Source organism: Microcaecilia unicolor, chromosome 1 (genome assembly GCF_901765095.1).
Source record: "Microcaecilia unicolor chromosome 1, aMicUni1.1, whole genome shotgun sequence".
Taxonomy (NCBI): Eukaryota; Metazoa; Chordata; class Amphibia; order Gymnophiona; family Siphonopidae; genus Microcaecilia; species Microcaecilia unicolor.
The window spans coordinates 205,560,139-205,577,437 of record NC_044031.1 but is presented as its reverse complement, the minus strand read 5'-3'; the positions used below and the strand labels follow the sequence as shown (position 1 = coordinate 205,577,437).

General features: G+C 42.9%; 1 protein-coding gene across 1 annotated transcript in view; it reads left to right on the top strand.

Annotated features, from left to right (window-relative positions):
* The window catches only part of HECW1 (HECT, C2 and WW domain containing E3 ubiquitin protein ligase 1), a gene marked incomplete at its 5' end in the record, with an annotated part of 389,530 nt that overhangs the window by 36,146 nt on the left and 336,085 nt on the right, over positions 1-17,299 (top strand). The window lies entirely within an intron of this gene.

Below are 17,299 nucleotides of genomic sequence, written 5' to 3'. Positions count from 1 at the left end.
CAAAATATCAAGGTGGCATGTCGATAGAGTAGTGAAGGCGGGACGGGGGCGTGCTCACGAGATGGCCGGCTTCACCTGATAATGGAAAAAAAAGCCAGGCTTGACGAGCATTTCGCCGGCTTTACTTGCTCCCTTTTTTTTTCACGACCAAGCTTCAAAAAGGGGCCCCAACTGACCAAATGACCACCGGAGGGAATCAGGGATGAGCTCTCCTTACTCCCCCAGTGGTCACCAACCCTCTCCCACCCCCCCAAAAAAACTTTTTTTGCCAGCCTCTATGCCAGCCTCAAATGTCATACCCAGCTCCCTGACAGCAGTATGCAAGTCCCTGGAGCAGTTTTTAGTGGATGCAGTGCACTTCAGACAGGTGGACCCAGGCTCATCCCCCCCCCCCCCCCACCTGCCTGTTACACTTGTGGTGGTAAATGGGAGCCCTCCAAAACCCACTGTACCCACATGTAGGTGCCCCCCTTTACTCCTTAGGGCTATGGTAATGGTGTAGAGTTGTGGGGAGTGGGTTTTGGGGGGATTTGGGGGGCTAAACAACCAAGGGAAGGAAGCTATGCATCTGGGAGCTATGTTTTTTTTTAATTTTTAGAAGTGGCCCCTAGGGTGCCCAGTTGGTGTCCTGGCATGTGAGGGAGGCCAGTGCACTACAAATGCTGGCTGCTCCCATGACCAAATGCCTTGGATTTTGCCGGGTTTGAGATCGCCTGCATTATTTTCCATTATGGCCGAAAACCGATGCCGGCCATCTCAAACCCGGCGAACTCTGACATTTGGCCGGGCCCAACCGTATTAGCGAAGAAAAAGATGGCCGGCCATCTTTTTCAAAAATACGGTTGGCTCCGCCTGCTTACGGCGCCAGCCCCGGAGATGGCCGGCCAGCTATTTGGCCGGCGCCGTTCGATTATGCCCCTCCACATTATGTAATTAGGCCAAAAGGGCATTCCTCAGCTTATGGGTCAGAACCTTCACGGTGATGCTGGCCAAAAAGAGGTTGCTTCAGATGCTCCAGTTTATTTGATCTGAAGAGAAACCAGTGTTACTTGAAAAGTAGATGATATTTCCCCGAGTCAGATTGGATTTATGAAAATTGAAGTTGTTAAGGAACTCAGAGAAGGTGCAATGACCCAGGGGCTTCCAATAATCTGAGATCAGTTGCACTTGACATACTGAAGTTAATTTAATTTAGGTAAATTAAATGAAAACTATTAAGGTGAAAATCTGCCTTTCTATCTTAACTATCAGTGCTTAAAGGTTCAACTGTCGTATAATTATAATAGAGTGAACAATATATAACTGAGAATCTCATATGCCATTGGCATATCTAACATTATGATGTACTGTCTCATACTGCCATAGCATTTTGCTGTCTTCCCTTTTTAACTCCACTTTCCTTCCTTTAATCTACCTCTTCATTTGTCTTTTTCATCTCCATCTCAATTTCACCTTTCTCATGTATTTTGTTTTTCAACTAATAATAAAATGCGATTAACGGTGACATTTCCATATAGTGGAAACTGATTCCCTGATTTTTTTTGAAGTATTTTCAATTAGTTTGCCATAAACTAATGGAATGTTCATGACAACAGATTTACACAAGTCTGCATTCAATTTATTTGATTTTCATCACAGACAAAGCAACCACCACACAAGGAAGGGGAGGACAAGTCAAAAACATCAGCCACTTCATAGCCAGGTTGCAAGACGTAGGCTAGCATTCAGGTCTGACAGGCTCACAGGCTTTCAGACAGAGAGGAGATTTCATGGGGGTTACAATGTTTTTGCAAAAAAAAACAACAGAACTTTAGAAGCAGTTAAAAAAGAAATATCTACCAGACAGCACACAGCACACACACTTCTCTTGATTTCTGGCTGCTCTTACAGTGAAATACTTTTTATTTTCTGTAGGGATCAGTAAAGTTACATGCATGGACAGGATTGAAGAAAGGTGTGTTTACTGCTTGCTTAACTTCCAAGGGGCTAATGCATGGGTTTAAGCTGGTTTTACCACAGAAATGGTTTTAACATGGGTGTTGACTTGCGTAAGAACCATAACTGCACACCTCATTAGAACGCATTAAAATATACATTTTAAAAACATAGTAATGTAGTCATTAACAGTTCCATGGCCATGCAAAAAAAAGTTTTTGATGTGTGTTTAATGCAGGAATCTTTTCACCAGGTCTTGGTCAGCGTAGAAGCCTCAATTGAGAGGAGCAGGTATCTAGCAGCACCCCTTCTCTCCTTCCAGTTCCAACCCAACCATCCTGCCCTAAATTGCTTGCTGGTTTGTTCCTTTATCGAAGGAGGAAGGGACATTTTGCTCTGAATGCATGAATTAACTACCTCTTAGAGTGGATGGAATATTCCTTCTTTATTTCATGAGGAAGGAGTTTTGGTTGATGCATATTTGACCTCTGACACAGGTGCTGTGCGCCGAAACAAGGCCCGTGCCGGGTCCACATTGGACAATTGTTTTTATAATTAAAGCAACTATGTCCCATTTCTGAAGGCTCTTGTTTCTTTTTGCTGTACTTTTTACCACTTCTTGGAGGAACAGTCTGCTTGCATTTTGTAACAGTAAATGCACGTGTGTGTGAAATGTGTCATGAGTCTGTATCACATAACAGTAGTGTTAAAAAGTTGTCATGGAACAAAAAAATGGAGACTCCAAATGTGACCACTGAATGTATGCCTTTTTTCCTGGGCATGCACAGAACAACAACATTTTCCAAGAGACTTTTCTGTGCATCTGCTAGGTGCTTTCCCTACTGAGGCGCTTGCAGAATTTCCGTGTATCTGATTTGCATGTGATTTGAGCTTTGAGCATCGGCCACTGTTTCAAAATCCGTAAACTGAACTGCGGCTGTAAATACACATGGTATTTGATGGCGACTTTTGAGCATCTGCTCCTGAGTGAAAGTACTAACTTGATGCAGTTTTATTTGTTACTAGTAACGAAGGCCCGTTTCAAATCGCAATGAAATGGGTGCTGGCAAGGCTCCCCTCCGTCCCTTTGTGTGTCCGTGTGTCGCCGGCCCCCCTGCAGCCTCCGTGCGAGAGCTACAGTGCAGTACAACGTTGGAGCTGAGAATATGCTCCGCCCTCAACGTCATAACGTTTGACGCGAGGGCGGGGCCCACAGACTGTGATTTTGTGTGGCTTCAGAGCTTCGAACTTACGAACCTGGCTTCAGTGACGTCAGTGCAAATAGAACGTTGAGGGTGAGTTTTATATATATAGATAGTATTGTCTCAATTATGATCTTCCGCCTAGTTTTACATCTGCTTTCCTGTGCTATGAATAAGTGGAGCGTGTGCTGCCATTTGTTCTGTCTTGACTAAAATCTAAATTGGTGCAGAGTTGAGGAAGTCCTTTTTTCTGTTCCCTTGACTGCAGTAAGGGAATGGGGAAGAGGGGGGAGGGACTGCTCGCACTGAACTGTTTTTAAACGCCCTTTGTTTGAAATGTGTAAGTGACGATTGGTACAAGTGCAGCAATAGGTTTTATTTCATGCTGCTGTTCTAGAAAGCAGATGGTGTCTTAAATTAAACCTTTTGTTTATTCCCTATATGTCAGTTTAGATTTAGGGTTATAGTTTCCTGCTTTAGTGACAAGAAAAGATAACAGAGAGTTATAGCACTGACTGACGATGGAGGTCTTTTGGAAAAAAAGTGATTTAAAAATTTGTTTGGCTCTAGAAAAGATGTTATTCTGATTCTAGATTCAGTGTCTTGTTTTATTTTTGTTGTTCAAAAATTCACTGTCTTGCTTGCTTGTGACACTTCCTATGTACAGTTGCTTAATTCAGGAAGACGCAAAAAGAAAAAAGTGAGGACAATCCAAGGTGGATAACAAAAAGTCTTTATTAAAAAAAACTATAAAAACTGAAAATACTAAAAAATGACCCGACACGGCTGTGTTTTGGCCCTAAGGCCTGCCTCAGGGGTCTTGATCAATCTACATGAAGAAAACAGACATAAACATGTATAGTGTGCGGTTGGAAATACATAGATAAATGAATAAATTGTGTGAAAATATACATCTGAAGTAAAGCAAAATAAAATGAAGTAAAACAAATAGGTTATAAGCATATAAAACACATGATATGACATATAAAACTAATGGTAAAGACATTTAGAATATATAAAAATATTATTGATTATATAAAATAAATATTGTTACATGTATTAATGTTATACAAAATAAAGGATATTTGTATCCAATTGGTATAAAAATCTTATAGACATCCATTATACAAACACATGGGTAATGTAATGAAGATTATTATGATGGCAAACATAATTGTTATGCATAGGATATGCCATATATGAAAAATATTGAAAAACTTTATGTGCAATTTTAAAAACATAAAAACGTGCGTTAACTAATATTGTGATTAAAAAGTGAAGAACGGGTAATCAATAATGAGTGATGATAAAAAATAATAATAACAAATATAAAAAGTATATAAATTCTAATAAAGTAAGATGAAAGTGAAAAACATGTCGTGTGGCAAAAAGAATAAATGAATTGGTAATACATTTTTTTGTGGTTCCTCTGGTGTTGCAGTGTTTGCTTCTCATGGTTTCGTGAGGGTTTTTTTTCCTCCTTTTTGGTTGTTTTGCTTAATTCAGGAAGCCACTATGTTAGAAGGTTAAATTTGAGTTATATGCAGTAAAGCTATGAAGAGGCTGAAGGATTTGGAAGTAAAATTAATGCATGTTAGTGGCTAAGGGTTAGAGGAATGTTTGAGTAAATGAGAACATGTATTTATAATGAGAAGCTTATTTATTATTGTGTTAAAATTGATAATACAGTGAACAGTCCAATGACAAGGATAGGATAGGCGCTACACTGATTGGGAAAGATGAGGATACTAATAATATTATTAATAAAAGGTTTGCTAGAAGTTATGCTGAGGCAGGGGCGTAGCCAGACCTCGAGGTGGGAGGGGGCCAGAGCCCGAGGTGGGGCGCATTTTAATCTACCACCCCGCCGACGCCCCCCACCACCTCACCGCTCCCCCGACACCTCGCCGCTCCCCCCCCCCAACCTCCCTGCCACACCCTCCGCTGCCCTGCTGCACCCCACAGCAGCAAATACCTTGGCTGGCAAAGGTCCCCAACCCCTGCCAGCCGAAGCCTTCTCCAGTGCCGGTCTCCATCACCGCCGCATTCTCTGCCTTGCACTCTCTTCCTCCTGACGTCCTGCATGCTCCTTTAAGTGAAATTGAGCATGCTGAATTTCGCTGAAAGGAACATGCAGGACGTCAGGAGGAAGAGAGAGCAGGGAATAGAACGGGGCGGCGCCCCAGACCGGCACTGGACAAGGCTTCAGCTGGTGGGGGTTGGGGGCCCCTGCCAGCAAAACCAGGGGCCCAGATGAAATTTGGGGGGCCCAGGCCCCCATGGCCCCACCTAGCTACGCCACTGTGCTGAGGCTGACTGACCTGTGGCCTGAACAAGTATGAGGCCCACATTGCAAATAATAATTAAGATGTTTGATGTATTTTAACTGGATTTTACAGTTTTGACCCCACCTGATTTGAACTATTTTTTCACAAACCCCATTTTAACATTTGTTGAAGCCTTCCATTCACAGTGGTTCCAGAGAAAGGATGACCTCCCCCACCTAGAAGACCATGGCGTGAAGTTCATTCTTGTCATAGAGAAATTACCCCCCAGACCAGACTGTGTTAAAGATCCTGCATGCAAGTTTCCACTGAAACCTCATAAAGAAGTTAAAGAAGGCCCATAGCCAAATATCACAGCCCAACATAGATCCACATAATGTGTAGCATCGGGACCTTTTCCTCATCAGCTACCACAGGGAACCAAATGACTGTTGGGGGCTCATCCGCCACTAGGTTCAGCGTCTACAATTGCCACAAAATTTTATGAGACTGGATAGTACAGCTTCATAGCTTGTTTTTGTTTTTCTTACAGCTAAGGACTTATTTTCATTGTGTTTTAGGAGTTTATTATTTTTCTTTAGCACCTATTAAGTATTGCACCATGTGTATTATTGGGATTATTACTAAGTTTGAGAAAAAAAAAACTTGAGAGAAAGTGATAGTAAATTTTAGAAAAAAAAAAAACCTGAGCACACTTACTTCTGTACTATTCAGGAAGTTACCAGTCTTAATGGGTTATCTAATTGTGAGGATTTCACATTCTCTAGAGTACTATATAATCTAGGGACTGTTAACACGCCCTCCGTTTACACTAATGATCAGCTGTGCCATAAACCGCTACTAAACGGACTTGGAAAACTCCAAAATTCCAGGAATGTATAGAATGTTTGTACGTTTGGGAAGCTTGCCAGGTGCCCTTGGCCTGGATTGGCCGCTGTCGTGGACAGGATGCTGGGCTCGATGGACCCTTGGTCTTTTCCCAGTATGGCATTACTTATGTACTTATGTACTTATCTCTCATTACTGTTACCAGTGAGCATTGCAACTGATTGCTTTCTTTTTGTAAATGCATCTAAGTATATTACTAATGTAACCTATCCTGGTCTCCTGTGCAGTATAACTTCTTTAGTGTCTTTTGCTCATTCTCCTATGTATTTACCCACTGGCTGGTTCCTTTTGTGTGGAAGAATGGCTTTCTCATACATTCCTGCTACTACCTCAGGAGGTCCTTGCACCATTGGAAGACTTACCACAGGAGCCTTTTTTGAGGTGGCCTTCTTCTGGTCATGCCCATAACTGCCCTCCTAAATCACTCACCACTCAATTTTCCTCTAACTGTCACTCTGAAGTATATTTGTTTTCTGAAACTGAAGCTCTTGCCTTTGTCATCTCTTTTGTCAGTGTGCCTGGGTTGGAACTTCGTGTAAATATGGAATTAACCAATCTTGCTTCTGTTTTAGCTAAGACTATTAACCTTACTTCTTCTCTCATTACAGCTTGACCCAAGAAACCCATAGTTTGAGGAAAGCAGTTATCCAAAACCACCTGGTCGTTGATTATTTGCTTCTTAGGGCAAATCATGAGTGAAAGGAATTTGAAGGAATATGTTGTTTTAATCTGACTGATAACAGTATCCTTATTGAACAGAACCTTAAAGACCTTAGAAATGTGTCTTCTAGAATTCAGCACTCTACAGCAGGGAATAGTTTTTTGTCAATCTCTGATTGGTTTGATAGTTGGCTGCCTAATATTGCCTGGCTGCATGGCCTCTTGTTTACAATAATGGGCTTCTTTGATACACTTATTGACATGTGCTGTTTTCTGCATTGTTGCTGCTCCATCTGTCAGCTCAGCAAGGACGCATTCCTCAGAACTGCTCCTGTTAATAGCACTATTATATTGCAAACTATGTGTGGTTTTGGACAGAATCAAAGGGGGTACTGTGGAAGATGTCCATTAGGAGACCAAGGAAAGGTGAAGAACTTGTGTCAGTGAGGTCCAGTAGGAGGCCAAGGAGAAATGGAGAGTTTGTGTCAGTCATATAGAGAAGAATTATTAAATTCTGATGATGATGAGAGCTGTAATCTTGGAGGGAATGAGCTGTGAATATTATCTGTTATCTGTAACTATTGAACCAGAATGTACTAGACAGGACCTTGAGAAACCTTACATAAGAAAGGAAATGTGTGTGTAGTCTAGCCAGGAAATGTGTATTTAGGCTAGCTAAAGAAGTTAAGGTGTGATGTAAATGTTACAAGCAATGTGTGTGAAAGAGAAAAGTATATTGTTAAACCAAATGTGTGATTATGTAATGGAATGTAGTGCAATCATCCTTCATTATTGCTAATAAGAAAACAGATCTTAGAAGAGAATTCAGAAGTCATAAATACATAAGTATTGCCACACTGGGGCAGACCAAAGGTCCATGAAGCCCTGCATCCTGTTTCCAAAAGTGGCCAATCCAGGTCACAAATACCTGGCAAGATCCGGAAAAGTTCAATACATTTTATGCTGCTTAACCCAGAAATAGCAGTGGATTTTCCCCAAGTCAATTTAATAATGGTCTATGGACTTTTCCTTTAGGAAGCCGTCAAGACCTTTTTTAAACCCCTCTAAGCTAACTGCCTTTACCACGTTCTCTGGCAACGAATTCCACAGTTTAATTACACGTTGAGTGAAGAAACATTTTCTCCGATTCATATAAAATTTACTACTTTGTAGCTTCATCACATGCCCCCTAGTCCTAGTATTTTTGGAAAGAGTAGACAAACAATTCACGTCTATCCGTCTCACCCCACTCATTATTTTATAGACCTCTATCATATCTCCCCTCAGCTGTCTTTTCTCCATGCTGAAGAGCCCTAGACGCTTCACCCTTTCCTCATAGGGGAGTCGTCCCATCCCCTTTATCATTTTCATCGTCCTTCTCTGTACCTTTTCTAATTCCACTATATCTTTTTTGAGATGCAGTGACCAGAATTGAACATAATATTTGAGGTGTGGTCAGTCAAGAAAAGCTGCTGGATTTTGCAGCTGTGACGCTGACTTCCTAAAGCTTTAGCAAACTTGCAAGTACATTTGGTGTTGTATCTTATTCCCTCGTACAGACCTCAGGCTCTGAAACACAAGAGCCGAGGATACACATATTGTGTACCTGGACCAGAACCAGACCATATCGCCAACATTCAGCACTGGTACCCTGATAAATAACTGGGTAAGTTAAGAGCACAAGATAGATGTCCTAATTTACCTAGATAATTATCGGGGTACCAACATTTAATATCATCAATACCTGCACAACTTCCAGTAGTTGGTGGATATTCAACACCAGTATTCCAGTACCAGTCAGTGCTGAATTTCCCACTATAACTTTAAACCACATTACCAGTGTTATAAAGCCAATTACAGCACTATTCAGGGGTAAGTGAGGCACTGGAGGATTAGTTGATGTGCCCAAGATCACAAGGAATGACAGTGGGATTTCTGTTCTGGTTTCCTTGCCTCTCTGCCCATTTCACCAACCATTGGGCTACTCCTCTACTTCACACATGCTTGAATATTACAATAGCTTATTGCACCTGTCTGGCTCACAAGCAGAGACATTTTTTCCTAACAATCTCTCACCCACTGGCTGTACAGAAAAGTCACCCAATTGAAGGCAACAAGCTTGTAGCATAAAATAATTAAGATATACTACTACTACTATTTAGCATTTCTATAGCGCTACAAGGCATACGCAGCGCTGCACAAACATAGAAGAAAGACAGTCCCTGCTCAAAGAGCTTACAATCTAATAGGATTTGTTGTATAAATTTTCAAAGCTAATCTAGTTTTGAGGACGGATTCCACCTTGCAGTCTGCTGAAAGTCTTCTCCCATCTGACTAGAACAGCAGCAGGAGGTTAAACTTCCACTTCTGCTATTTTTAAATTCTAAAATGCCAATAGAGTTATGTAGGATTGTAAAGATTCATAAAAGATTGACAGTCTCTGTTGGTCAGAGCTCACACAATCTAGTCAGATCACATCATAGTGCGTGGGAAGCATAGCTGTGGAAATGGTTGTTTAAAAACGAACTTGGGAAGGCAGATGAGATCAGCAGCAGCACAAGTGTGTGCCACAAACTGAGGCAGGTGAGCCCTTGGGCTGCAGCTGAGTTTACGTTGCCTAAGCCGGAGATTAGGTAGGCCCTGATTGGCGACAGGCAGGGGTGTAGCCAGATCTCGACAGAAGGGAGGACCAGATCCCAAGGTGGGGGGGGGCACATTTAGGCCCACCGCCACTTCTACCCCCCGCTGCCGCTACTGCCTCCCCGCCACTGCCCTCATGGCGCTGCTTCCCCCCCCCCCCCACCGCCACTGTGAAGGTACCTTGGCTAGCGGGGTTTCCCAACCCCTGCCAGCCAAATTGGGGACCCCAGAGCCAATTTGGGGGGCCAGGCCACCGTGGCCCACATAGCTATGCCACTGGCGGCAGGCAAGTTGCTCCCAGGCTAGGGTCAGGGCTGGCCGAGTCTGAGATACCAGAAGAGCCAGCTGGATTTGTAGAGTGAATGGATAACTAGAAGGAAGTACTGAATGGAGGCCAAAGGAAGTCCAAATAACACAGACAGCGACAAAGGCCAGGACAGTCTAATCAATACCACAGATCAGGGCTGGCTGTGATCAGGGTACATCTAGTCAAGCAAGCGTCAGGGCAGGTGTCAGTCCAGAGGAGATGAGTCGGGGTCAAAGCCAAGAAGTCTATTCAAAGTAGGGAGCAGGAATGACTGGAGACACAGACTGGAACAAGAGCAGGTTGGCTAGAGACACATAATGGAACAGGGGCAGGCTGGTTGGAGACACAGACTGGAACAAAAACAGGTTGGCTGTAGACACACACTGGAACAGGGATAGGCTGACTGGAGACACAGTAAATGACGACAGATAAAGACCTGTACGGTCCATCCAGTCTGTCCAACAAGATAAACTCATTTTACATGGTATGTGATACTGTTACCTCATCCCTACCTGAGATTTCAACAACACTCTCCTCTTTGCTCTTTCCCTTTTTCTGCTTCAAAAAGTTCCATTCCTCTCTACGAATCATCCCATCCTCGTCACCAAAATATACTGCTAAGGATTTACAGCCTGCTTCACTAACACAGACTACTCAGTAATTACTGTGGATTCTTTTGGATTCGTATTAGGTAAATGAGACCTTTATTAGAGGTGCAAAAATCTACAATGATTAAGATATATACAATGATTAAGACATATACAATGATTAGCTATATACACACAATGATTAGCTATATAACTAAAAAGAAACAATACCTATCTATAAACAATCATTACATCACTGGTCTCTACATCTAAGCAATGCTAAGAGTTCCTAGACCAGGAAAAGAAGCAATAAAACAATCATCACTGGTCCTTACATCATCCAGGCTCTTATCATCAGCTGGGGGTTCCTGTTCACAGTGAAAGCCAGGAGCTTCTTTGACCAAGAAACATGGTACTCTGCGCAGTTCGTACGTTACTCGCAGATGAGCTCCCAATTTCACTGAAAGAAACTCCCCTTTTTATTAGGCTTAGAACTCATGTTCAGAGCTAAGGAAAATTACAGGATGCTTGAGAAACAAGCCATACTGTGGGAATGTGGTCACATGTTTCTCAGTCCAGGTGGCCAATCTGAATTCAAAAACAAGCTCCATCTTTCCCTTCACATAACAAATTAATTAGAGCTGTGTCTTATCTTCTACATTCCAACTTATTTTCACACAATCAAAATTAAACAATCATTTCCAAACAGAACCACTTCTAATCAAAAATATAGACCCCATATGCACTGGTTGGTCAAGGCAGAGTTGAAAGCAATCTTTCAAATTCACTTTTATTACACAATTGAACCCTTACCACTTACAAAATAGGTGTAGTTAAGAACTTGTGTGCTAATGGAAAAATTAGCAGGTGGATATTATTGCTGAAATACAAAAATATTTTACCCCCACATTAAAAAGTGGTCTAGAGTGCGGGACAGTCCCACATTAGGGCTAGTGCAGACCACTTTTTAACACCATTTAGTAAAAGGGCCCCTTAGATCTTCATCTCTATTATTAGAACTCCAAATTTGGTTTCTTGTCCTAAACTGAAATGGAGGAATAAGGGCCTTTAGTAAGGTCGGCCTGAGGTTTTGGAATAAATTGCCTACCGAATAGCAAGATAGAGCAACTTTAACATCTTTTAGGAAACACTTGAACGTACCTCCTTAATACATATTAATGTTACCTTTTGTGTTTTATTTAGGATGAGATTAAGGAGTCGAGATTCAGACCGTGGGAGTTAAACCGTGGTTGACAATAAGCCCGGATATTCAATATTGGGCCATCTCTGGTGGGCAGCATTGACTATCTAGTTTGCTTTTGGCCAGTTTAAATATAGCCGGCTATTTAAAGTGGCCAAAAATATCCCACATTTTCACGTGGCCAAATATGGCCACTAAACCGGCTTAAAAAATCGGCAGATAGCCAGTTACATCAGCCAATATAGCTGTCTATCTGCTAGCCACTAACCAGGCATACTCCTTGGGGGATAGCCAATTATCCCCTGCCGAATATAGGCAGATAGCCGGTTAAGCATTATTTAACTAGTCAGCAGTCGTTCTGGACAGTTAAATAGGGCTAAATATGGTAAGTCTTTGGTATTTTCTTTTGTTCTGTCTTTTTTTGTGTGTTTTGTGAATGATGTGAACCACTCTGAAGTCCATAAAAGTGGTATAAACTTTTATAATGATCATTGAATAATTCGGTATACAAAAACTAAACAAACAGGGTTCAGGAATGAATTTTAGCAGACATGAAAATTTTTAATCACACTTTTTAATACGCACGTCCTACTAAAATTTTGTTAGTGTAGGTTTATTCTTCTTTTTAACTTATTTCACCAAAGTAGCATCCCTTTGCATTTTCTGCAGTGAAAGATGCATACTAAATTAGGAGTACTAATAGGATACCCTTATGTCGAAAGTCTTTCCCACATGACCAACTGTGGGGTCTTGTGAAACATGTTTGCAGTATTTATAATGTGGTGTACTACAAGAATTTGTGTGCACTTCTTTTTTCTGAGGTCCTGTTTGAAGCTAGCTTCATCCTGGTTAAATGGTTGTCAAAAGGCTAGTACTGGAGTAGCAGATGATTTCTTTCCTATCGATGATTTCTAGTTCCTTTCCATTATATGCCTTAGTGTGTACACCACCTAGCACTGCTTGTCAGATCTGTGTGGTATAGTAAATATGAATACAAAATAAAGAATCGTACTGTCAGAGATGGATAAACTATACATCTTTATCACTGTGCATGTTTATCTACTCCTACCCTAGCTGGTGGAGTAGCCTAGTGGTTAGTGCAGCAGACTGGGTTCAGTTCCCACTGCAGCTCCTTGTGACTCTGTGCAAGTCACTTAACCCTCCATTGCCCCAGGTACCAATAAGTACCTGTATATACTATGTAAACCATGTTGAATGTAGTTGCAAAAAACACAGAAAGGTGGTATATCAAGTCCCATTTTCCCAGGGCCGTGCCTAGGGTCTCTGGTGCCCCCCTGCAGACTATCGGTTGGCGCCCCCCCCCCCCCCCCCCCCCCGTCCAGCAGAGCAGGAACAGAAGGGAGCAGGCAAGTAAGCCGGACCTCAGGAAAAAATAGCACTGTATGTATCCCTCATTGATAAGTCTCTGACTCTAAAGTTTAGCAATTTCATTAAAGCAAAATGTATTTTCACATATCACATCCTATCCAAGGAGAATGTTTTATATATGTCACCCGTCTGTGGTAAAACTTCACACAGTATCAAAATACCTCTAATATGTAGTCGTGCCAGCCGAGGAAACTAACTGTGCTCAGCTCACAAGAGACAGAGTGAACATAAAATAAAACTTCATCCTTAAAAGATAATATCGGATGAATGCATGAAGGTGAATATGAATTCCTGTGAATGGAATCAATTTGATTTACAATAAATCCAGATACTACTCCCTCATATATATAACAAAAAATTATTTAAGTGGAATGGAATTATTTGACTGTACTGGTAAACAGAAAGAAATACTCTATTGCATTCTAATCTCCTTTGCACCAAAGGATATAATTCAGATCAAACATTTATCTCTGATCAACTATCTCAGATCAAATATTTATTTCAGATCAAATATTAAGGTTTCCTTGCTTACAGTCACTTAAATCTACCTAGCCTTTATATAGCTTATAGAATTTAAACACTCTTAAACTGAAATTCACCCTTTTCTATTCTTCATAAACTTCAAGTAATCCTGAAATATTCAGATCCTTTTCTCACTAGAGAAACTTCAATCGCCACCAATCTCTTTTCACTTATATTTTCTCATTTACCACAATCAGGCACTCTTTTATAACTTCAGTCAACAAACACAGGAAGTCACAGCTGGATGTCTCTCTTGGCAAAGGACAGCTCTCACTCCCGGGCAGATTCCCGGGCAGATTTCTTAACAGAAGCTGATCATCCAATCAGAGAGCTTTATTTGAATGCAGATTAACATACAGACACTCATGGGAATGTTTAGTGAAAAACACCGGACTAATTTGCATATGATTTAAACAAATCTGAGCATATGATAACCAAGTACAGACTCCCAGCACCTGAATTCTGCAATTAGATTTAAGGCAAATACTTTTAAAACTTATTTTTAGCACTTTTAAAATTTCAGGTTCTCTTTAATTTGAATGCTGTTTCAAGCTCTGAAACTCACCCTGACTGAGGAGCTAGCCCCAAACTGAAGCATAAATAGCAATCTGGTTGTATTTCCAAGTAATTTGAAGAGCGTACCTGCCTCAATTAATACTGCTCCTTTGCATGAAAAGGGGAGGGCAGCGGAAACAGGAGAATCACAAGTTCAGGTGAAAGATTTTGCAAGTGAGCAGACGGACGACGAAGGCAAGCGCCTCCCTGACCTCGCTTACTGCATCAGCACAGCCCTGCATTTTCCTTTCCTCTTTCCCATTTAATCACCTCTCTGACCTGATGTGCAACATTCTTAAATTAGTCACCTCATTTTCCAACTCCTCTTACTCTTTTACCTATTTATATGTTCCATCTTTACTTATACCCTAGGCTGTCTGTTATAATGTTTTATTACGTACTAGTAAAAAAGGCCCGTTTCCGAAACCAATGAAACGGGCGCTAGCATGTAGCTTTTTTTGTGTGTGTGTGTATGTGTCACAGAGTTATTTTGTGTGTGTGTGTGTGTGACTGTGTGAGGGTGGGGTGTGTGTGCAGGTTGTTGATGTGTGTCTTTTTTTTTATTTGTTTTTTGGGTGGGGGGTTGGGGGATATGCTGTGCTGGCAAAGTGGGATGGATTGGTGTGTGGCTTTGAGGGTGTGTTTCTGTTGTATTGTGTGTGTGTGTGGTTTTGTCTGTCAAGGAGGTTTGTGGAGGGGGGTCTTTCTGTTGGTGAAATGTAAATGTGGTTGTAGGGGGGTCATCCTTTGCTGAGTGGTGGATTGTTTTTTCCGGGGGGGGTGGGGGTTGTGTTGTGCTGAGGCAGCAGTGTTGTTTTAGATGGGCAGAAAGTAGAGGAGCACGTTCTTGGTCTGTCGTTATTTTTTGGCCTTTTCAGGGCTGCTGTAGGGGAACACTGGAAGTGAAATGTGCTGTGGGAAGCAGCACCGTCTTTTTCCGTTGGGCTGGGGTTCTGAGCATCCTGGAGGTGGGAGACGGCTTGCCTGAGGACGGGGATGGTTGTTTTAAGTTGGCGGAAGGGAGAGGAGCACGGTCTTGGGCCGTCGGGGGGGTGATCCAGTATGTTCGGTCCATTTCAGGTCTGCTGCAGGGGAATGCTCGAACATTTATGCGCTGCGGGAAGCAGCGCCGTCTTTTTCCGGGTGCTTGGGGAATCCCCGAGGTGGGAGACGGCTTACCTGAGGCTGGGGATGGTTGGGTACGTCCTTGGCCGCTTCGGCAAAAGGGAAAGAGGAAGGGGGTAGGGAGTTACCTGCAGCTGCGTGAGAAACCGGGTATTCTTTGTTTGTTTTGTATTATTAGTTTGCATTTCTGTTGCAGAAAGAGTGGATGCCTTTCGAATGATGGAGGTGGTGCGTCGGTGTGCAGTTGTTTCGTTAGTTTGGCAGCCAGTCTCCAGCGATTCCTAGGCAGGGAAGGAGTAGGGAAACACGCTTCGCGTGTTTCCTACTCCTCCCCCTTCCTTGGTCGCTGTTTGCTGCTGGCTGGGTCGCGGGTAATCCTTCCAGCTGGGCCACAGCTTGTCCTGTTCACCCACGTCCCAGATGGTGAGGTGCACACTGTTCTCTGGCTCCACCGGCTCCACCGACTCCACGTCAAGCGAACCTAAATATAGTCTGTGCGATAGGCCCTCCGGCACTCTTTAGTACCGGCATTGGGCATTTAAAAATTTCTTCCCCCCCCCCCCCCGGTCTATTTTTGCACATACCCACAGCAGGAATATTCTTCTCTCGTTCCAGCAATGGTTCTGTGCTCTCCGTGCTGCACAGATAATGAGCCGTTCTGCTGGTGAATGCTCCTCCCTTTTTGCCACGTAGTTTCCTCTGATAGGTCCATCTTACGTTGCCTAGCGTTGCCTGGGAATGGTTTTCTGATGGTCCTTTGTGCTTCAGAACGTTGAGTGTGTTTTTTCTGATTGATCCATCATGTGAGGGCGGGGCTGAGAGACATGGTCAGTGTAGTGGCTTCACCACCATGAACTGACGAACCCTTCAGGGAGTGTCTGAGTGACTTCAGAACGTTGTCTTCAGAATGTTGAGGGTGAGTTTTATTATAGTAGATTGTGTTGACATTGCAAGTAGTATACTATCCAGCTTATTTTCGAAAGAGAAAAACGCCTATATTGCAACCCAAATCGGGAGATGGGCGTATTTCTCCCGTGGGCGCCCAAATCGGTATAATCGAAAGCCGATTTTGGGCGTTTCCAATTGCAATCCGTCGTGGAAACGGGTAAAGTTGACGGGGGCGTGTCGGAGGTGTGGTGAAGGCGGAACTGGGGCATGGTTATCGGCCGAGGAGAGATGGGCGTTTTTAGCTGATAATAGAAAAAAAAAGGCGTTTTTACCGCGATTTTGGGTCACTTTTTTTGGACCCTTTTTTTCACAAACAAGTCCCAAAAAACTGCCCCAACTGCCCAGCTGACCACTGGAGGGAATCGGGGATGACCTCCCCGGACTCCCCCAGTGGTCACTAACCCCCTCCCACCAAAAAAAACCCCACTTTAAAAACTTTTTTCCCAGCCTGTATGCCAGCCTCAAATGCCGTACCCACCTCCATTACAGCAGAATGTGTTCGATCCTCTCACAGCCTTTCCCTGGGTCAGATGTGGCTCTCGGGTGCACTACAGGGTCACATCAGCATTGCATTGTGGTGGGTGTAGGGTATTGGGCTCCTTGATTTCATTAGCTTGTGTTACAGTCTCACGATGTTGGTAGTTGGTAGGCTCTTCTCCCATGGTGCTTTTCCCCCTTCCTACTGGGTCAGAGTGTGCCCTGTTGTGTTTCCTGTTGTAGTCCATGTGGCAGTGGCCATTTTTGTAAGCCAGTTTGACTTCCCTTTCCTGTGTTAGCCATGTTAGAGAAGTTAGTTCTTACCTTGAATGTGGCTGAAAGAGGGCATTGTACAGCATTCTGCCAGCTCTGACCTACTGCTCATCTCAGTACCAGGGAGACTTGTTGCCAGTGGGGCACAACCTCTGATCTGCAGTTAATTGTGAGTAAAGACGGTTATTCCAATAAAGGACGTTTTCGGAGAGGTTAGTCTTCAGGTGTCAACTGGTGTGCCAATGTTATACAGCAGCAACAAGTCCTAGAGGCCTGCGTGTATGCAGGTCCCTGGAGCACTTTTA